At 42.9% G+C, this 23,647-nt stretch overlaps 1 protein-coding gene across 2 annotated transcripts in view; it reads right to left on the bottom strand.

Moving 5' to 3' along the window:
- MACROD1 (mono-ADP ribosylhydrolase 1) overlaps positions 1 to 23,647 on the bottom strand; it is a 2,310,829-nt gene that overhangs the window by 374,456 nt on the left and 1,912,726 nt on the right. The gene's annotated exons all lie outside the window — the stretch shown is intronic.

Below are 23,647 nucleotides of genomic sequence, written 5' to 3'. Positions count from 1 at the left end.
AGCAACTGTTCAAGGGCGAATTAATGGGCCCACATCTGCTGAGCTACGTATCCATAGGGGCACTAGGCAGGGATGCCCCCTATCCCTGCTATTACTATCGATCACGTTGGAGCCTCTAGCATGCATACTCCACCAAAGACATGCAGCCTCAGTGCTGCAGTTCGAGTTGCGACCTCTGGGCATCTCATTATATATGGAAGATATGGTATTATATGTGAAACATCTCGCCACCAATTTAGCTCCTATAAAACGTGAATACATACGATTTGGCAACTACTCGGAGCCGACTATTAACTGGTCCAAGTCAATTATCTTTCCTCTTACCCCAGCAACTGAGCCCATGCCTTAGAGTTTCCGCTGAAGTGGTGTTCTGGCCCTGTAAAATAGTTAGAGATCTGCAGTCATAAAGATCCAAATCTGGTGCTCGTATAAAACTACGGCAGAACCAAGTCCCAACTTGAAGCCCAAGTGCAAAGATGAACCAGACTTCCATTGTCTTTGGCAGATAGGGTGGCTGTGATGAAAAGGGTGATTTTACTCTAATTCCTTTATTTTTTGTATTAACATTCCTATTACACTGGCAAAACACTTCTTCAAAAAGCTCAAAACAAACTTAATAATGTTAGCATGGTGGGGGAAGCAGTGCATGATACAGTGGGAGACGCCCATGCTGCCTTACACCCAAGGGGGTTTTCACACGCCAGACCTGAAACTCTATTACTTGGGTGCACAGGCACACTTCACACACTGCTGCCATGTTCCACATGATTACATTCCACATCTAGTGATACAGCAAGACGATGCCAGCCCGATTCCGCTCAACGCAATCTTATTGCACAGACAAGATCATATTGCTCGAAATAAATTCAGCACGATTCACTGCACCACAAGAGCTTAGACCTTACTAGGGGCACGGGCTGGTAAGGAACCCCTGTATTGCCCAGCGCTTCCTTTATCATTTCACCTGGACATACCAGTTACACAGGAACTGCGAGCCTTGGAAATCCTTGGTAGGGCAGGCTTGAAGACCATGGGCAACATCTACCCTGGGGGGACATTTATCGCATTAACCTACATACCTCATGCGCAATGTCGCATCCTGCTACTCACTTTTATTTATTTTTGACTACAGACTGTGTTACAAGACTTATTCCCACAATCCCCAGGGGAAACCCCCCACCCTTTGAATTCTACATTTATTACTACGCATAAAGGACTTATTACTAAAATATATAACTCTGAGCAACATGATAAGCAGTCAACCCCTGTCTCAGCACTGGAGATATGGAATGGTATGTTATATCCACCAATGGGGCCCGATGATTGGCCATTCTGTTGGACACCAACAAGTATGCATATATCGAACTGTAATTTATGTATAATCCACTTTAAAAACCTTCAGCTGATGTACTATGCCACTGCTAAGCTATACGAATTTGGTTTGCGTGAGGACACCTGCTGTTCAAGATGCAGGGCATCCGATGCTGATTTTCCTCACCTGACGTGGTCCTGCCATCCTATACATCAATATTGAATACAAATCACTGATGCACTAACTGACATGATACTGGAAACTGTACCATGCATGCCTTCTTCGTCTAGTTAAAGACCTGCAGCCAGCAATCCATAAACTCATCATGGTAGCCAAAAAAAGGGTGGCTCTGTGTTGGTGTACACTTCCTACAACCAGGAAAAGGCAATGGCTATCAGATATGACCTACTGTAAAGAACAGTTAGAATTGTATTTTGAGGAACTGCCGGCATGTTCATGGCTTAAGGACCTATGGGTACCCTCATAATCTAACTGCTTACCATTCCGAATCCCCTCGAGGGTGAGGGCATGCATATCTACAATTACACTGTCTTGTAGTGACCAGTTGTATAGTTATTGATGTATGGTATTACAGATTGTTCGCTTTATCTCTCTACCGATGCACGGTTGACTTTACACTGGTTGTATTGTCAATGTCTGCTGTAAAACGCAAATAAAAAAAATAAAAATAAAAAAACATGTTTCTATTGACCTCATTTGCTGCCGGAAAGATATACACATGTCTACCTGGACCATCACCTCAGCCGGATATTGAGAAAATGTAACAACATAATCCACTGAGCAAGTCAGCAGGTTGATCTCTCTTGGCAGGACCCAAAGCAGACCCTCCGCTATTTGCTCTTGCGGTGAACTATTGTGGAGGACATCCAGGTTCTCTGGGGAGTAACCAAAGTGGATGGGAGCTACCCCATCATGAACCATGTGCTCAAGCTGAGTGATATTAGAGAGAATTACAGCACCTTCCCACCCTCTTTGGATAGGAGGTGACTCCTCCATTGGGGGCAGATTGGATCTCTTTAAGGTAGATGGTGCAGATCAGAGAACCAAGCCTGATGGAACCTGATCTGAATGAACATCCAGGGCTGTCCCTCATGTAGGACTTCTAAGATCAGAGCAGTTGGAAAGAAAGGCATAATTAAAAAACCCTCTCTTGTCCAACATCAAGCAGTCCTTCGAGGCCAGGCCTAATTGCCCAACCAGGAAGTAGCTGATAGCATCTGGACTTCAGGCTAAAACAGAGACATCGATGACCAGGCATTCCCAGGCCTTCATGATGGTGTCAAAAACCGCCTGGTGAAGTCCCCACTCTTCAGGAGAAATGCCATGCTTTCACCCATTTCCTGTGACAGCTCTACCATTCACAAAGAGGACGGGGTGTATGCCCTTTTCTCTTGGCTGTCAAACTTAGAAGAAAGCCCTAGTGTTGGCCAAGTTACCTATCAACTTTTTAAATCTTACCGCGAGATAAAAGATCTCAGTTCAAAGAAGACTGCTTCTACGTCGAGCAAAGCGTATTATGTGCAGTGACAGATGATCTGTCTAACAATGGACTAATGGCGAGTCCCCATACTGAGCTCACCGCCCATCCTCTCATTAGTGTCAATCAAAATCTTTATTACAATCATAAAAAAAAGCAAATTCTGTAAAAAGTACATTTATTTCAATTTAAGGTTTATGAAAGTCACAGAAAAAATATAGGCACAGCCTTATAAAAATGATTGTTACATCAAAGGCGGCATAAAGAGTACAAAAGTAAAAAATATGTCAATCACTACGACAATGTATCACATTCCTGTGTTTTTCTCAAACCATACACACAGACCTGCTCCAATTAACTTTGATTCTATAGACATAGCTGCATTGAGTCCTTTTTCGGAGCTAATTTGATGCATTCAAGATCTAAAATGCAATCACTAGCATACAATCATCATTGGTAAGGCCTTTTAAGCATACAAGATAAGCAGAGCTTGTCGAGTTTATTTAATTACAATGTAAACTCTTTTTCAAGTGAACTGCTCCCAGACCAGATAAGGCCAGGCAAGTGCATCTTAAGTGGTTTACACTTTCAGCACGAGCGCTTACAGTCTGCAAATGCGGACAATCGAAAACAGCCCCCTTTAACTAAGGCTTTATCCACATAATGAGATAAAAAGCGTAAACGTGTTTCTCGTAGTTCAGCATTCATACAGTCAACCAAGTATCGTTGGGTTTTTAATTTTACTTAGGAAGCAGTAATGCTCTGACAGCCTCTAATAGGCTAGCCAAGGCATAATCCTACCCCCAAACTATCGTGTTTAGTTTGTGGTTTACCTCTAATTTCTGAATGCTCTAGTGTAAAGAGAAATCTCCTAACAAAGTACATCGAAGTTATACCGTTTCAATAGATTATTTAAAAAAGTAGCATCTATATTACAGTGAAGGCTGTGAAAGTAGATCAAATGAGATCCATCACTCAGCTTATCAGCGAAGACCTGGCCCTGAACATATATGTCAATGGCGCGCGATGTCCTGCGCCTGATTTTAAATCCACAATTTACATCTGTAATTTCAAATGAGTTCTGGTTGAATTACTTAGCCCATGAAACACACAACAGGTGATGGGAGGAAGGCTTGCAACTTGTCTAACCACTGGCAATCACTTGGGGCAGCATTCCAATCCATCAGGGGGTCAGTCACTGTGTCCCTATAACCAGGGTGAAACCGGTCCTAGGTAGCTTGTCTTCTGGTTAAGGAGGATCTGGCCTGGCAGTTTGAGCTGCCCTGTTCCCATGAGGAGCGGGTCAAGACTGATAGGCGTATGGCTGGGTCCAAACTGAGGTGGCATTGTGAGCAAACGAACCATAGGTTGGGATGCTACCCTGAGATATTGCTAGTGGTTAGAAATATTACAAGGAGTTTCCCATCACCTTTTGTGTGTTTCATGAATTACATAGCCCATCATGTATTTACCACACTGCAATAAAGCAAAATACAAATAACCTTACTTTAAAAACCTTACAAGCTGCAATGCATTGCTCCAAACCTCTCTACACCTCTACCTGTCTCTAGAAATGTTACCACTCAGAGAGGTCGCATAAGAAGTAAAAGATAGTAAAGGGGGTCACTCTGACCCGGCCCACCAACAAAATCATATTTCTTCACTTTACCAGGTGGCTGGCAGTTAGCACGCTGACAAAATTAAGACAGCTGTTTGCCAAAAATCAGTATTTTTTTCTTACTTAGATTCGTTAGAATTATTCTTTTCATAATACACTAATGAGCAAAATACACAACGTTGTAACCCATTTGAGGTCCTGTCTATCAGAAAGAAGGACTCATACAAAATACTTTAGTGGTACAATGCCTGCGCAAGTCACAAAAATACCAGCTTTGTAACTGCAAAGATATGTTTTCCTACATTCAGACCCTTTATTTTGGAGTCGAAAAGTCTTTTTGACTTTCAAAAGTGTATTGTGACTCATTACGGGCTGGAAATAGAAAACGGCGTCCTCTTTCTATTAGACAGTGAAAATGGTATGTATCATTGATTTGGGACCGCAATTGCGTTTAGGAGCCATTGATCAGATACAGATAGCAGCCTTGTGGTGGTATCACTACAGTGATTCAGAAGAGCACTGCAGGCTCTCCACTACGTCATTTTAAGATGAAAACCACTTTTTAAGTAATACCTGTTCCTCTAAAAAGACAAGGCTGTTTTTTAAACGTGTTTTTTTGTCAAAAAAGTTAAAACAGCATTGGAGAGCTGCCTTCCCTTGTAGGCTTCTTTCTATTTCTGCATTTGCTGCATTCATTGATACCACAAGTTGTGATCGGGCTGCTGAAAGAAGCAGCACATCCTGAGGTTTGAGAATTGCATCCAGAATTACAAAGTTAATTGCAAGGATGCCAGTGTTCTACCAGGTGGACCTTCATAGAATCAAAGGTGAGATTGGCATATCAACCACATATATTTAAAATAGCTAAAGCCGGAACTCTTTGAAACTACTGGCAGGAATTATCTCTTTAGTTGGGAAATGCTCGACCATCTTGCTGATGGCCACAATTTTCCGGAGACATGGTGGATTTGTGATGTGTGGGCCTCAGTTTTGCAGGGGTTTGTTGTGGTGCTGGAAGAGGTGACAATGGTAATTTGTGGAAGCTGTCTTTCATGAGGAGGTCTTCTGTAGAGGGGCGATGTCTTAGTGGTATGTAGTGGAGTCATGCACATGTAACTTGTCGTGTCCTGACATTTGTTGCAGAGTAGTGTGGTCTTATGTGTTTAATAGGGCAGTTTTTGCCAAGTGCTTGGCCTTATAGTGATTTATGTGGCAGAGCATGGGTCAGCCGTCCTGGGCTTATTCACAGACAGCCATCCATCTGTGGTTTAAGGGATTAAGGTTTGTGTGGTCTGGTAGGTAAGTGGGTTATTAATAATGGTCCACCTGAGTGTGGAATGAAGAGAGGGCTGTAATCTGCTAGTCAAACATTTGTGGAATTGATGTACATTATCTGTTGTCCAAAGTGGGGAGTATTGGTTGTGGTGGTGCATTATTGTGTGATGTAAGGACATGGGGTGTACTCTGCTTTAATATTATGTTGGAAGAAATGGACACAATGATTGTGTGTGAGGAGTGGCATTTGTAGCTGGGCGAGGATGAATACCCTATTGAGTTGAGATGTGAAGAGGTTTGCGGTGCAGAGTGACATCACACTTGGTTGTGGTGTATTGAGTTGGGTTGCACAATATTATACAGTGTGATGCTTTGTGTGACATGGTGCAATGAGGTTTGGAAACCGTTTTGCATTATACTGGCAGTGATGTATAAAGTGGCGCAAGCAGGCAAATGGTCTAAATTATTAGGGCAATGGATAGTATCTTAGAAATAAATCTGACATGTGTTTGCTACATGTTTGAGATTGGTACTATGTTGTGATTTGTATGCGCTGTGGAGTGTTGTGAAGCAAGTTGATTTGGTCTGGAGAGGTGTAGAGTGGTAAGTATGTATAGTATGTGGTCTTGTGGGAAAGTGTTTTCATCTGTTTAATACTGACATATGATGGAGGGTGTGTTGCCTTTTCTGCTGTACTGTGATAGTGTTTAAGGTGGAAGAGTGAGATGTAGTATGTGCTGCTAAAGTGGACCATTCTAGAACGATAAGGCTTGGTATGTTGTGTATCATAGTGTGATATGATGTGGCTTGGTGTGTTGTGCAGTATAGGGTGGCCTGGAGTGTTGTTTTATTGTGATATAGTTGTGATGGATGATCAGAGGTTAATTGTTTAAAAGAGGTGGTATTGTTATTTAGGAAATGTGCTTGTGCTTGGTGTGGTGAATTACATGCTGCCGTGACAGGGAATGGTATGTGGTAGTGGTGGGAAGGTTGATGTTTGTGTTATAAGCGTCATGCAGTGTGATGTGTTCTCGTTTGAGTTACTGATATCAATGAGATGATACATGGTCGGATGTGGTGATGTGTTAGGTTTGTGATCTAAGCTACGATGAGTGCAAGTGATGACCCTGTACTATTTGGTGTACGTTTTGGATGTTGTGGATACTTGTCTGGGAGTACACTGTGGTTTGGGCTGCGTAAAGTCCCAAAGGCTTGATTCCATCTTAAGCTAGCTAAAACTCCATTATCTACGTTTTTCCGTAATCATTGCCATGTCTGTCTTTGGTGCAGATTTTGTCTGCCCTTATTTTTCCGAACACCTGTGAAAGTGTCAAGTTATTCAGACATTGGTAAGACCTCTGATGCGCAGACAATGACCTAGATGAAACACCTGGTGCAACATTAGTCTAGAACAAGTGCCTTGTTATCTCTATCTCAAGGTCAAATAATAATAATAACATAAACAATGTAGTCTGGAAAGAAATCTTTTAGGTTGTTTATAAGAATTCATCTATAAGTAGCATATTGATGCATGTAGGTTGTGTCAGGCATTTCTAAAGTTATAAAAGAAATTCCCATCTCAGATAGGATACAGTATAAAAGTCAAACCAATCGACCACTTATCAGGAGAAGTCCTTTGCCCCAGATTATCACGCAAGATACCTCCACAAGATTTTGAGACTGCTGTGAGGCTGCTGCATCCTGTTCTGCAGTGAAAGATGATACAGGGCCAAGTCTGGTAGAATAAGAACTGATGCCAATGTGTCCTTTCCTTTTGAAGGAACACTTGCTCCCAACTGCTAATAACTACAGTGATTTGCTGTAAATAAGTATGCAGTGCGTTGATTCTCCCTAAAAAACTCTAGATGCAAGTTGGGCTACTCCATGATCTCATAGCATAGAGCACAGAAGTAGGTTTTAGAGTGGTCATAACATGCAGTAGTACTGATTTCATTATATTTTGTGTGGTTATTTTAGATGAGCTAAGCAACAGGATGTGACTGTTGAAATAAACAGTTTTAAGCATAGGGTGTCCCATTCCTAGTGACGGTGGTGTGTCTGATGTAAAAAAATAAAATTGGGTTTCTCAAAATACCACTGTGTCCCTGTTTAGTGACTGTTAGTAACCTAAAAACGTGGACACCATTTCAACTATGTATTCAATGTGGATGTATGGGGGCTACACAACCTGCTTCTTCACATTCAATTGCTAGTGACACCTGTGGGAGTGAAGCCAAACCTTCTGGAGCTAAGCTAGTCTTAGTTTACGCAACAAGGCAAGTCTTTTGTTATAAAGATATAATGTTTATGGGTTTAAGAGCCAAGTTTTAAGCCCTTTTTGAGGGCCATGCGGACTTGTGTTAAGCATAATGGGTGGTGGGGCAGAATGTCCCAGAGGTCTGCTGCTGTGACAAGCAGAGGCATGTCCCTAGATATGTTTTACTTGAATATGGATTTGTTATTAGGTACACATGAGTAAATCTCACTGTGCACTAAACGCAAGTCCCTAAGACTCCTTGGGTTTGAAAGAATTCCGGGCAATTGGAAATGAACTTGTTGGTTGACCAGTATCCAGAATAAAGTGACTAGGTCAGGGGAGAGGTAATCGATGGACAGGATGCTAGTAACACTAAGCCTGGAGCTCTCAGAACACCTTAGAACCTTCATGTTGGGTTTCTGGAAAAACCAGGGAAAAGGCAAAGGTGAAGCTAAGATGGGAGAGGATTAGTGTCATTATGTCTTGTAGTTTCTGAGGGTAGGTCTGGTGGTATTCGAGCTAGTGGTAACATGTTTTCACTACATTGTTGGTATGTGGTTCTACCGCGATGTCTACGTTCACTGTCATGCCAGAGTAAAGGAAACAGTATGCATTCACTAATGCTGCGAATTCTAGATGTAGGAGTCTATTTCCGAAGTATTACAAACCTGCAAGACTAATACAGCCCAAAGAGCTGTATGCGGTCTATATCTGGGAATGTTTATGACCTTCCAGGTGCAGGTTGCTAATAGAGATTCAATGCAGAATTCAGGAAATTGTGGGCAGTACTTTGTTGGATCTCTGTGGAATAACCCCATGGAAGCAGCCTGTTGCATACAGCACATCCAGCAGAGGCTCAGGTGACAGAGGTGGATGAGAGAAGAGGAGTAATCCGACAGTGCTTGTTGCTGTCCACGGGTAACCTTTTTTAAGGTCTGGCATTAGTCAAACCCTTTTGATTTGACTAAACTTGTATGTGTAGTATATGTATACAGGGCTCTCAGCCAACCCTCTTCGCCTATTAACCTGCTATTGTGTCATTTACATTTTCTTTCACCCACTACAGCATACAGCATGGAGGAGTGCCCTCTTCAACCGCTAGCTAACCTTGCTGTGAGTGATGGCATTATGTGCCTTCTCATGAAGCACATCCACACACAAATAGTCCCCTTACGTGACAGGGATTGCTATGGCACTGTGTGCTTTTTTGAGAGAGACAAAAACTAAAATATTTTTGCTTTCAGCCAATGTTTTTCCTTTAGATTGATGAGGGCTCAGAATCTTCCTTAACAATATTATGCAAAAACCATAACGAAATATAACAATCACTGATAAAGCCAAAAGACTGTCAATGCCAGATCTATTGATTTTGCCAATGCTTGCTATTAATTGTCTGCACTTCATCCATGTCTGAAAAAAGCTTCCAGTCAAATCCCCTACTATTACATCCTCCCTCTCTCCCAACCCGAAAAAGTCACTTCCATAAGAACTTTCCCTTAAGCATAGGTACACTGTCACCTTGTTAACCTCCTGGCCAAGGATGTAGATGGGTAATACCCTGCTGACAAAGGGAGCAACATAAGCATCCACTTGGCACTGTACCTTCAGTGGTGCAGCTTAGTCACTGAGATTAAGGGGGTGTGAATCTCAGATTTCCGAACTAAAAAATCAGTGGCATGCAGAGCGGTGAGATGACCAAGGTTCGGGATGGACTGTTTCTATGAGGAATGGGATCAGTACTGTTTGTTAGGTGGACCTTGTTTAGAGTGGCACAGTGGGCAAAAAATGATTGGTTGTATTGCTACTCTAAGTGTTTGCTACTGGTTAGACTATTTGCAAGCATTTATATAATAATCTTTACTGTGTTGATTGCAGTGGTATACCTGGAAACCTGAGACTGATGACGCTTCCCAAGTCTACTACTGCCAATGATAGAGAATTCCAATAAACTGGTCACTATATAAATTTAAAATCCTGATCCAAAAAAAGAACAAGTTGAAACATCTTAATGAAATATGAACAATAAGGAAAACTAACATAGACCTACCAGAGTGGATTCAGGACCACCAGACCCAACTACCAAGCCTAGAATGCATTTAAAGGGTTTCACACCCCAACCACACCACTTAACCTATTCTCCTGCCCCTCCCATCTAGGCCTGGTATTTCTCCATGGGAACTCATGACCAACAAAATAACTTGGAATCCCTTGGATCGTGTATTTTAAATGTATTTCTTTACATGCACTCTCTGTCATCTCTACTACAACAAGTTTTCAAATCAGTGATGTGGACAGGGCTCGAGGTTTCTACTCCTGGTCTTTTACAAGTCACTATCAAGTGGCTGATGCCCTATGTACTAAGCCTGAAACCCAAATAGAGGAGGGTGCACAGGCAAATTAATAGGGCGGGCACAGCCAGAGCAGAGCCAAGGGTCTAGCTTGGTTAGAAGAGTCTGTGAAAGAGCTGAGCCAAGATTATGCTTGACATGTATATTGTGCAACAAACATAGGCCCTCATTACGACTTTGGCGGTCTTTCATGAAGACTGCCAAAGCCGCGGGTGCCAGGAGACCACCAATGCTGGCGGTCTCCCGCCCGCCATATCATGGATACTGTTGGATTTCTGCCACGCTTTGGGCAGAAATCCGGCAGTAGTTGTGCTGGCGGGCAGAGGCGCTCTGGTGGTTCCACCACCGGCCCGCCAGTAGGACACCGCCCGCCATATTATGGGCTATAATATGGCCTGGCGGTGTCCTGTTGACGGGGAGCTGCCAGCGGTGGAAGCGCCCAATCCTGTTCCCAGCTGGAAGAATTTCTCCCCGGAACAGGTAAGGTGATCGTCCGACAGGGGAGGGGGTGAGGGATGTTGTGCCGGTAGGGGATGTTGTGTCTGCGTGTGTGCATGAATGTGTGTATGCGTGGTTGTATGTGTGTCTGAATGTTCGAGTGAGTGCGTGTCTGCATGTAAGTGTGTATGTGTGGGAGAATGTGTGTTTGGATGGGTGTGAGTATGCGTGCATGAATGTGTGTATGAATGTAGTTGTGAATGCGTGTATGGATGTTGTGAATGCGTGTATGAATGTAGTTGTGAATGTGTGTATGGATGTTGTGAACGCGTATATGAATGTAGTTGTGAATGTGTGTATGGATGTTGCTGTGAATGTGTGCATGGATGCTTGTGAGTGGATGTGTGTATGTAATTGTAGATGAATGGGTGTATGTGTGGTGCCTGTGGGTGTCTGTGTGCATGTATGAGGTGAGGGGGCGCTGTGTCAGAAGGTGTGGTGAGGGGTGGGGGGAGCTGTGTCAGAAGGGGGCGCTGTGGCTGGAGGGGGGTCTAGTGCTTGATGGAGGGGGGGGCTGTCTACTAGTGACAGGAAGGAATTACCTGTCACCAGTAGCCCTTCCGCCATGGTTTTTGTGGCAATGATACTGCCGCGCAAACCATGTCGGAAAGCCGGCTCCTAATACCACCGACGGTCTTCTGTGGACTGACGGGTCAGAGGTGATCATCTCCGACCCAGCGGTTCAGACTGCCATGGCGGTATGAGTGGGGATGTGGCCAGTTGGCAGAGGTCAACCCGCACACTCATAATGTGGCAGTCTGCACCGCCAGCCTGTTGGCGGTGGGACCGCCACATTTACCCACCAGGGTCAAAATGACCCCCATAATGTGAAAATATGATACAATCTCTTCAAAATACAAAAAAGCGATTTTTTTTTTACTTGTGGAAGCTTTTCAAACAAGTACATCCGATTATATTACTGCAGATATACATTTATTAACAGTGATAGTTTTTAGAAGCACTCAAGGCTCACCCCCCAAAAACAATGCCATTAGTTAACTAAGAGGCATTTCTACTAAATCAAATATAAGAGGTGCTTTTACAGTGCACATCCTGAACGCAAGTATTTAAAAGTGCACTCATATTTCATAATAAAAAAAGAGGCTCTGTGAAATAAAATATGTGCCTAGGATCACACAATTTGGACAAGCAGGGGCCTTGGCATTGATTTCAGGATATTTGGTATCACATTTTAAAATTCAACCATCAAATTTGGGGGGTGCAGAGATGTGTGTGTGAGCGTGCGTACCTCCCTCTCTCCTCTGTTGTCCTATTCACACCAAATGTCACTGTTTAGTCTTTCATTCTTGGCTCAAGACATAACTCGGAAAAAGAGCACAGAGCTAGCAAACGCGACTCAGTCCCCTCAGATCCAATTACTAAGCCAATAAATCATTTATTTTGGGGGAAGTCATACCCCAAACACCCAACCCCTGAAGCCACTCCCTGCGCACCTCCCCAACACAGACACCCGTTTAAGAATGCAAAGAGCTACATGGGACCTGATAGTGGTAACAGTATTTTACAGAAACCAAACTTCTCATAGTCGGGCCCTCAGGGCAGTGAGCAGCTTCTGGAATATTACAGCATGTTTGCTGGGAACCGTATTTGCCTATTGGGAACCCCCAACAACCTACTAAATATAACCCACAAACAAGAGTTTGGTTGTAATTTGGCACCACCTTGTGATGGCTCTTTAAGGCTGCTGACTTGCATTGCATTATAGACTAGACCAGTTCTAGCTTCTAAAACACAAGACCCGGACTTTGTTAGACTTTTTACAACGAGACACTTCTCGTCCGACCTAATAAAGGGCTTTACGAGCAGCATTTTGGGCTCCTGATTTTTCAACGGACGCATTTCCTCGCCTACGAAAGAGCCACGCGAGGGAGATCCAGGGCGTGAGACACATTTCTGCAAACAAGACAACGTGCCATGCGCCCAGAGCCGCGAGACACATTAGCTATAATCGCATGGTGGGTCGCAGTAGAAACGAGCACTGGTCCCAGTCCTCCGCCTGCACAGAATTAACAATTGGAAACGTTTGGGTTCGGCTGACGTATTTCTTCATATTTTCTTCCAAAGTAAACACAATCTGGATGCTAGGTGTCGTGTTTTCCTTTGGCAGCTGTGAAGCCATTATCAAGCTGGGCAGAAACACACATTTGAGCGGCTGCGGCCCGGAGGCATGCTTAAGACGTGGGCATAAAGGATGCAGCCGGAAGATCGCAGCGCGGGCGCTTATTACTCCTCAAATACCTTCGCAATTATTGTCAGGGTGCACAAAACGCACTATAATGACGACCCAGAAAGAAAATACACCGAAGGCCATTCATTAATGGTGCGAGGCTGAGAGCGTCAAAGAGGGAAGATGGCTGGTGGGGTGCGCTGCGAAAGGGATGGGGCAGCCACCTTTCCCGCCAAGAGCACAGAGAACACAAGGGAGCGGAACCGCGCACAGAGACCTGTCCCACTCTTAGAGGTTATCCCCGCTTCTCTCTCGACTCTCGTCTACTGTGAGTAAACAGATCGGCCACTCAGCGGCTCCCTCGACTGCTGTAGCCCGTACCAGTCAGAGAGTAACGAGGTCGCACTGATGGTTTGAAAAAACTGCTGTAGTTTCTGGTGCCCTCCATAAGGGGATGATTGCAAGGTTTCTCCTGCGGGATGCTGTCCCACTTCTCTAGTAGAATTTAGATACACGAGATGGAGGCTTTCTCTTAAGGACGAGCATGACTACATGGGTATACCCAGGGGGATGGTCTTCCATCGGCAGTTGTAGGGTGGGGGGCGGGGTTATAGACCCATGCAACGCACATCCGGTCTTCTTTTTGCCTCTGTCCTCGCCCTTTTCCTACCAAAGTAGTCATTTCCCATTCACTTCGATTCAGTTAGCATATGGAAATTTTAGTCGTAAATGTATACAATTAAGAATAATTATACGTAGATAGTACCCGTTTCTTAGTTAATATTGGTGGAAACTGACTTTGATATGGGTTTTGGGCTGGCCGCAGGTGAACAGAGGCATGCTGGCACCTTTTTCCTTGTAGCTCTACTTTGGGGCTCCTCACATCCTGCTGTTTTCATGTGCAGGGCGAGCTACATCTAGCTTTGTCACTGGGGGCCCTCCCTGAACATTTAACCTCAGTCTTCTACATTCCTGATATACCAACTTGTCAATATTTAATATCTTTATGTACATAATGTTTGTCACTAGAGAAAAATCTTAGAACAAGTATTGGCAATGCCAAGTAGGTCTGGTTTATGAATGAAAGTGTTTTTTGTGTCATTGATGCAGTTAGACACTCAAGTCATCATACGCACAATCTATCAGTCATCTTTGCACTCATGCACCCATTCCTCCATCCACTAACTCATTCTTGCATTCACACTCTGATAGAACCGCAATAAAACACACACATATACAACAAAATATGCAGATCAAAATTAAAACAATACAAGCAAAAAAAGAAAACGTGCTGCTGTCTAAACACCTGAGGCATATGCTAGCAATAATCAAGCTAAATATATCAGTGGGTGTCTGCCTTGAAGACGTATTGTAAATAGTCTATCATTGGTTTAAAGTTCCAGCACGGCTACCACCATCAGAACCCACATATTGACCATCTTAGAAAGGTAAAGCAATGATACACTATGATAACTTCAATCTATAATAGTCTCCTGGTTTAGCAGAAGTGGCCACATGGGATGTGGCGTGCTGCAGATGAGATGAGCGGCAAGCAGCCAACCCATTAGCACTGCCTGGAGAGCTGTAGTATTCACTTAAAAAGCATTAAGATAAAAGGAGGGGAAGCAAACAAGTAAAAGGGAAACTATAACAGGAGAAAACTGTAAACTAAAGGACTGGCCACCCAGTCCTGACACTGAAGCACACTCATTTTCAGGTGGATGTACACATATGATCAGAAAATTCCGTTATTCACAAGGCAAAAGAACTAATGATTGATACAGACTTTACCATTACCCCATGCAGTACGCTGTCATGTATGGAAGCAGAGTGGAAATTCCACTTATAGAGACCAATGGCAAAACAGATGACCCAAAGGTATTCTATGTATCTATATGTATGGATATACATTTATAACTATTGATGTATGTATTATTTAATAACAATTCTACCCTTAAATGCCTATTGATTTTAACATATGTTTTTCATTTTAAATATGTCTGTCTTTATCTTCACTTTTCATTATAAGTAATCAAGTCGACAGCCTTTATCATTGGCTTGTCACCATAAGCAACTCAGACTGACTGTGTTGGTCATAAGCCTTCCCATAGGACAACCATCAGGTATACCGTAGTAAAATTACAAATTTGTGCAAAATAAAGTTGTCAAAACAATATGAAATCCCTACTAATACAGTTTAACAAGGATTACAACTGTGCAAATCCTCTAATCGTTTGGTTTGTTTGGGTGGATCACCAATACCAAACCCTTGCCTATTACTGTACTCTCTGTGATTTCATTTAACAAAATACCTGCCTATGAGCTTTACCACAGTGTAACAACTGTCCACCCTCAAAAACCTATTGTCCTTAACACGTGCTTTTCACAATAAGTAAGGCCTACTTGTTCTTGTCATACATTTTCATTATAAACAGATCACATCTAAGGAGTCTGACAAAACCTTTCCCATTGAACTAACACCTCCAACCTTTCCCCTTTACCAATGGCTTGAAACTATATAGTACGCATGCCTACAGAAGCGCCCGTAAGATGGCAAGCAACAACCATACATTAATACAATCACAAATATGTAAAATATTAGAGTTGGCAAAACTATATACAATCTTTCTCAACAGGGCATAACAAAAATCATCACAGTGAGAGTCTACTTCCAGAGCTTGTCAGAGTGGGGGACCAAGACCCTTCCTACTATGGTAATCTGTGAGAATACCTGTAACTGAATAGCTTTCTATGGCTTGCAACATAGTGTAATACCAATCCACTGTTAGAAGCATGCTGGCTTTACCATATGCTTTACACAATAAATAAGCTACACCTACTGCCTTAGTAGTAACTTTTCATAATAAACAAGCCAGCCCTATAGCATCTGGCATAGCATTTCAATGCACACCAATCAAGCGTATAGCTGTTATCATTGGTTTGTCACCGTATTCAACTCATGCCTACTGAACTGAGCATAAGCTTTCCCACAAGGCAACCATCATGCAGACAGTCGTAATATTGCAAATCTAAACAAAATTACAGCTGGTAAAGAAAAATACTTTCTCTCCTAACATGGCCTAAGAAAGTTCCTCAAAGGTTAAATCTACTATGCAAATGGTTTGTCAGAGGGGGGTAACCGACATTAAAACTCTAGCCTACTAAAGTAATCTGTGAGATCCATGTAACAAAATACCTATCTTTAGGCTTTAATATAGAGCAGTAACAGACCACACGTAAATGCTATTGACTTTTACATCTGCTTGTCACAATAAATATGTCATACTGCATTTGTCATAACGTTTCATATTTAACAGGTCAAGCACATAACCATGATCGTTGGTTAGCTGCCATAATATACTCAGTCCTGCTGTATCAAGTCTAGGCTTTGCCACAAGCCAATCAGTGCAATACAAGTACTCTTTCTGGTGGAAGCACGCAAATTTGGCTCAATTAAAACCTGCACTCAAAGGAAACAACATGTGGGTAGAGTGTAAGCCCCGGTCTCATTATTACTCTGAACGCTCGTATTTCTTCATCACAGGAGACAGTTGCCGTGCTAAGCAAGACCTAAATATCCAAGTATATTAGTGTAGCCCTGGGAATCCCATTCTGCTCTCAAAACATGAAACCACACTGTGAAGTCAAAACTTAATGATGGACAGGGAAGATGTCGGGACTGTGATACATTCCTCATGACTTCCTTCCTCCCATATTTGCTTCTGCCAGAGAAAAATAAACACTGTACATTATATATTTATCTAATACACGTTAACAGTATTGCAATGTAATTTGTGTGTCTTTGAAAGTTCGAGCTCAGGCAGCCATATTGCTTTTGGCTGCGCAGCAGGATAAATAAACAAAATAATCAGTCTCATGGGTGAAGCACTTTTTCTGTGGAAGCACACCTTTTCTGCCCAATCAAAACATGTCCTCCTGATTACCAACATGTGGGAGGAGCCAAAGCTTTTTTCAGCACATTGCGCCTAGTGACAGCTGCGCTATCACACCAGACCAAAAAGGGAAGTTATGTCGAGATGTTCAAGATATAAAACACTTACATTTCTATCTTGATATCAAACTGTGCAAAAAGTGTGGTTGCTTACCTTTGATATTAATGTATATATCATTTCAAAGTGTATAGATCCCAAGTTATTGGGCACAATGTAAAGTTGGCAATTGTTTCTCCTGATACTTCTGAGATTTATAGAATATGTAATAATATGTAATAAAATAAACGATGGCCTCCTTATATTGGCGTTTATAGCTTCTCAGGTGTGTGAACACTACTGAGTGTGCTGTTCTGTCTTCGCTGAGGAGCATTCTGTACTTGTCTTACGCAAGAGGGGAATTGAGATTTCTGTTGCTGAGGCAGAGTCTCTGATATAGGCAACCAGTCCAAGAAAAAAGGAAAAAGAAATAAGGAAGAAATACTGATTCGAAGGTGCATAAAGGCTTGCATATTCCTCCCAGGCATAACTGCCATGGGTAGTATGGCCACTGTGCCACACACCGCCTTCATTAACTGGTGTAATACCCATTTAGTATGGTGGCCTTAGGAGTATATATTGCACTTTTCCATGGTTTGGAGTCAGTGCAGTCCTTTTGTCATGTAATTCTAATTACGGAAAACAGTCATCTCTAATGACGCCCTTCTAATTACTAAAAACAGTCATCTCCAATGACGCCCTAATTACATATGTCCCATTAATTATTTTGGACCGAGTAGCAAGAGTTACTAGTACCATCTAAATTATGAATTCAGCTGGAACACTACTGATAAATTATATTCTACTTGGAGAGTGTGCCTACTTCAAGCAAGTGAAGTGCCCGGGTGGAAAACTAAAGAAAAGCCTAAGGAATTCGGCAAGTGAAGTCAGAGTTCTGCATGTAATCCCCAAAAAGCTAACAATTCCTGTTGTATCCTCACCCCAGAATTACAAGAAACCTCTGTCATAATAATTCTGGGGTGAGCAAATAAACAGGAATGATTACAAGCCATTCTTGCTAAAGGCCTAAGAAGTACACATGCCTTTTTTTTTTTTAAATATGAGGAGGGAGGAAAACCATTTGTTTAATCAAAATATACAACCTACATGATTGCTCTTGCTATCATTCATACACAGTTTCAGTGAAATAGCTTAACTACCATCTCAACCTCAGAAGCAGACTTGTTGAAAATTGGTGGGCAAAATTTGTGACGATGGCTGCAGGTGGTGCACAGCAACACTCACTCATTTTTAGGGACTGGGATTTATTTTTTAGCATCTGATTTTGAAGCTGGAGCAAGAGAAAAGCAGAAAGAGAGAAAAAGGAGGAATATAAAGATAGAAAACAGCGACAAAGGGAGAAAGCAGGCATGGTGGTAGAAAGAGATATGAGGTGGAGTACACACTTGGTAGCCTTGGTATTCTTCAACCTCGGCATAAATCCCATTAAAAAAAGCTCTTAGGCCCTGCACTTCTCTGTTTTTTGTACACATTAAGCACTAATGGACAGTGTGAACTAGCTTGCACTCCTGTGGAAAACACTTTCTACTGCCCTCAATATGGCAACAGTCATACCTGACGGGCTACAGGGTCACTGGGCCCCAACTGTGGTGAGTTAAGTAATTTGCCACATGTTTTGTGGCTTGCCCTACTATGACTCTGAAGAACTGGCCAAGTACAACCCTTCACCCCTTGACTCTCTGCATAGCATGGGAAAGCAGTAACAGGTTTCCCAATGAGGTGGTGTGGGGGTGAGCGCTCAGAATTTAACAACCAACCAAACGGCCTGCAGTACTCAAACAGAAGTTCGTAAAGTGGCCATAATAAGCCGCATCACTGGTCTATAGTTCGAGAAAAAAGGAAGGTCCCAAAACACATTTTCCCCATTAATTTTTCCATAGGGATTTTGAACAGCGATAGCGCAAAACCTACTGGACGGAATTACACAAAATTTGGCAGGAAGGTAGGTCCTGGTCCAGGAGTACTTTTTTGTTTTTGTGTAATTTTGTTCAGTAGTGTTTGAGAAATTAAGGGGAAAACAAATTTGTATATCTAGGGACGCGAAAGATTCACGACCCCTAACGATCTCGTGCTGAGATCTGATTGGCTGATAACACTTCAGCAATAGAAGCTGTTGAAGTGTTGTCAGCCATCTTGGGACACGGCTTCAGCCGAGTCCTAAAAAAAGTGAAGAAATAAAAAAGAAAAAGGGCCAGGGTATGGACCCCCCTGACCCCTTAGCTCTGGTGGTGGGGTCCCAAAGAGACCCCCCAGGGCTAAAAAGCTTTTTTTTTGTTCATTTTACAAGCAGAGATGCGGTGGATCCGCGAATCTGCTAGTAAAATCACAAAAAAAATTAACATCCATGTAACCTTTGTTTTTTTCAGTGAATATCTAGGGCTTTTTTTAATTCTATTTCTTAATTAGGATATATATGTATATATATTGTAGATGCGGAATTAGGAATAGTAAATCTACCTATCTGACCTTTCAATATTTAGGTCTTCTTGTACCACAATATTCGTAGCCTATCATTTCAGGAGTACAATCCTGCCAAACACATTTTCACATTCTTTTAACATTTACGCAGAAAAAAACACACATTCCGTATTTTATTCATGCTCATACTATGATGTAGCAGCTGTGCTTCAATATTCAGAATACAGCGTGTTCTTTTCTTTTTACCAAGCGGCATTACAGAGAGGAGAAAGGGCAGTGCCTTGGCTCGTCTGTGTCTCGTCCAATCTGGAAACTGAGACACGTCTTTGGTCCGAGGAAGGCTGAGTCTGCCTTGGCTCGCGCCACTCTTATTATAGTGTTTGTAACCCAAGGCGGAGGTACGAGTGACGCTAGGCCGCAGTGAAGAAAGGAACCCCAGACAGAGTATTTTGGGATGGTTAAACAGTTATTCCTAGGGTCACTGGATGCCATGTCAGCAGGGCCCTAAGATGACGCAATGGTGCCCTTAAACCATTTCGAGGGTTTTAAGTATATCGATAAACTGTGCGGGCTGTTCAGATGGGCTCCCTCTGCAAGGGAACAATGATTTACACAAACGGAGTAAAAATTAGCATAACGTGACATGAAGTGTTTTGACACTTTGCTGTTTTCTGTCACAGGCAGAGGTTCAGGTGATTAAACCTTATCATTAACTGGATCTCTTGTAAATTAACCAAATCTGACATGAAATAAACAAGAAAGCATATTCAAAACGAGCGTTTCTTTAGCATCTACGTAGCTGACAACACTATATGGATTCCCTCACCCTCCTCCAATTTCCTGCATGCTGCAGGCATAAAGCACTTGGACGTGAAGTTAGGAAGGGTGAGATGGTTTGAAATGAAAGGAGGAGGACTATGACTCATAGTAATTAAGATTGCCAGTAAGCAATACTTTTGTTATGCATAGCATCCATAGCAATCCTTTACACCATATTCTAAATCTGGTGACTCACTGCTAAGACTTAGCAACATTTGATGGCAAAACACTATCCCCACTTTTGCTAAACCTTCCAGGCCAGAATCTCTGGAAGGCAGGGAAGGCGTTGGGGTTTGGATATGGATGGCAGGTACAGGTTATTTCACATTTGGGTCGGGAGAAGAGGCCATATTATGCATGGATCTCCAATTACTCCTCTGCCTGCAGTTGAAAGCAGGGTAAGGAAATTGTGGGGTGCATAATAATATAAAATTATAGATGTGTAAAAAAGAGAATTACTGGGATGTTTTTCACCTCAGTGTTCTGGGTGACATCATAGACGATTCAGATTTTGCTTTCATTGTCTATTTGATGTCATTCAGACACACTTGGGGAAAATAATCCCTGTAATTCACTGTACCCATCTATAATTCTCTATGTGACCCTGTTAGCTCTCCTTACTGTCTGAGAACATACGAAACTTATGAAAAGGCTGCAGAGAATGTTGCAGAACAGGTTATTTTTCTGAGCACCAACAATTACTGTATTAGTGAATTTCAGAACCAAAATGTTTACATGTAGATTCACTGAGAGCTAATCTATATTATTTTACAAAGGTATGCGGTATCAACCAAGTAGCTGCCCTAGAGATTTCCTGCAAAACAAAACCCATAAACCTCAACTCATGATGATGAGAATGCTCTTGTCAATTGACTCCGAATATTCCCTGGTACTGTCTCTTCCATATATACATATGCTTGGGTAATTGCTTGGTGTACATATCTGCTCATTGTGGAGGTAAATAACTTTTTCCCTTTGTTGAATGCCCCATAAACTATGAAAGGGGAATTTGAGTTACGGAGCTCTCCTGTAAGGTCCAGTTATATTGCTAAGGCTCTCTACCTTAAAAGAAGGAAGGCCCAACTTTTAACTCATGGTAGAACACTCTGTATGGGGGCGAGGCTCCTCATATTGTAATGACTGGGACGAGGAGGACTAAAACTGAGAGTAACAAAGATTACCAGTAAGTAATATTTTCATTCACTCCAAACATGTCTGGTCTAAGAAATTCATCACTTTTTTTGGGGAACTACTAGAAGAGCTGACCCCAGGGAGGCAAGTATAGCAGTGCTGAGACCAGTCCCTTTATTGCACTGTGAGTCAGAAATAACTATTTGATAGTTCACACCGGAAAATGTTTTTCCTATGCTTTGGCAGCTCCGTCTGTAACCTGGGCTGATAGTGTCAACTGATGGGCCAGGCTTTAATCCCTTTTTCTCACACCTGACTCACCACCCCGCAGGTGGGCTAAGAGTGAAACGGGAGGCCCACTTACACGGTCTAGGAGCAAGTAACTAAAGCTCATTTGAGGACAAGGAACCAAGGATGGCTCTCAGTGAGGAGATAACAATTTATACAGAAGTCGGAGAGGGAGTCTGACGCCATTTGAACTGCATTGATGGCATTAAGGGACCCAGCTCCTACTGCCTATTAGCTCCTTTGAAAGCTGCTCTTCATGGCACTCGGCTGACTTTTCGTATTCTTTCTTTTTGGAGCCTATGTGCCCCCAAGCAGGCTGCCTTATGCCAACCACTGACTTGTCCATGCCCTTTCTCCACCTAGCTCATCACTCGGGTCCTGTTGTGGTGGAGGTGCGAATGTTGGAGGAAATTGGATGCCATATCTTCATGTGCATGTAATGCATCTGTAAAAACTTCAGGCCCGCCAGGCCCTCAGTTGAGTTAAGGCTCTGGCTCCTAATGCCAGCTACATTGGCAAGGCAGTTTTCTGTAGCAAAAACGTGGACAGGAGCATTAAAGCGCTTTACAAGAAATACGAGTTAGAGGTGATTACTCATACAAAGCAAAAACAACAAGTGATGGACGGAATGCTGAACATTGTCAAACACTCACCCCCAGTCATAGATCTGGGTTTAGTCCATCGTTCTTTTGCTCACCATGCCACCCCAGTTTGGACCCAACCATATGCAAATCAGTCTTGACCCTGTTCCTCATGGGAACAGTCCAGACCGAACTGCCAAGCCAGGTCCTCACTGGACCGGAAACAAGGATCCTGGGACCGGTTTCGGGGTTTCACCCCTCATCAGCCAGGCTAGCTTGAATCCAGTGGCATGGGAAGCACGGGACCCACGTCTGGGCATACCCTTCCCACTTAGGGCGACAAAGCAAAAACAACAAGTGATGGACGGAATGCTGAACATTGTCAAACACTCACCCCCAGTCATAGATCTGGGTTTAATCCATCGTTCTTTTGCTCACCATGCCACCCCAGTTTGGACCCAACCATATGCAAATCAGTCTTGACCCTGTTCCTCATGGGAACAGTCCAGACCGAACTGCCAAGCCAGGTCCTCACTGGACCGGAAACAAGGATCCTGGGACCGGTTTCTGGGTTTCACCCCTCATCAGCCAGGCTAGCTTGAATCCAGTGGCATGGGAAGCACGAGACCCACGTCTGGGCATACCCTTCCCACTTAGGGCGACAAAGCAAAAACAACTTGTTGCATATGGCTGGGTCCAAACTGGAATGGCATGGGCAGCAAAAAAACGATGGATTAAACCCAGATCTGTGACTGGGGGTGAATGTTTGACAATGTTCAGCATTCCGTCCATCACTTGTTGTTTTCGGATTACTCATACAAACAACATAGAAACACAAGTAAACAAGCAATACAGTCAAGATGAGAATCAATGGAGATTTGGTGACCAGGTTTGGGGCAGGTTTAGGTTTCGTTTTTGAAGGCTCTCAGACAAGGGGTAATGTGAAGAGCTGAAGGAAGACTGTTCCAGATCCTAGTAGCACTGCCAGAGAAGCAGTGCTTCATACACCACTCAAGTCTGAATGTCAAAGGCTCACATAGGAGGCATTCAAGCATTCCTCGATCCCCACTAGGCTACCATAGATTTTCAGTTTCTTAGACAGGCAGGGAAGTGGGAATAGTATAGGGCTTTATGAGTGAGGCAGGTATTGTGATCTTGCTTAAATGGATATTGTTTGAAATGCTAGAAGGACAATAGAGATATGGTCATATTTATTGTATCCTGACAAAAAGCGCGCAGCAGCGTGAAGAACATCTCTGAGGGGAGCAGCTGTACTTTAGGGAGACCAGAGAAAAGGGTGTTCCCATAGTCAAATCTGGAAAGGACTAAAGCCCGCACTATGGACTTTAGGTCCTGGTCAGGATAAAGTGCCTAATGCTCCATAGAAGCCTGACGTGGTGGCGTGT

The sequence above is a fragment of the Pleurodeles waltl genome, chromosome 9, assembly GCF_031143425.1.
Source record: "Pleurodeles waltl isolate 20211129_DDA chromosome 9, aPleWal1.hap1.20221129, whole genome shotgun sequence".
Classification (NCBI taxonomy): Eukaryota; Metazoa; Chordata; class Amphibia; order Caudata; family Salamandridae; genus Pleurodeles; species Pleurodeles waltl.
The sequence above is the reverse complement of the archived record's forward strand: the minus strand, read 5'-3'. Positions and strand labels throughout refer to the sequence as shown.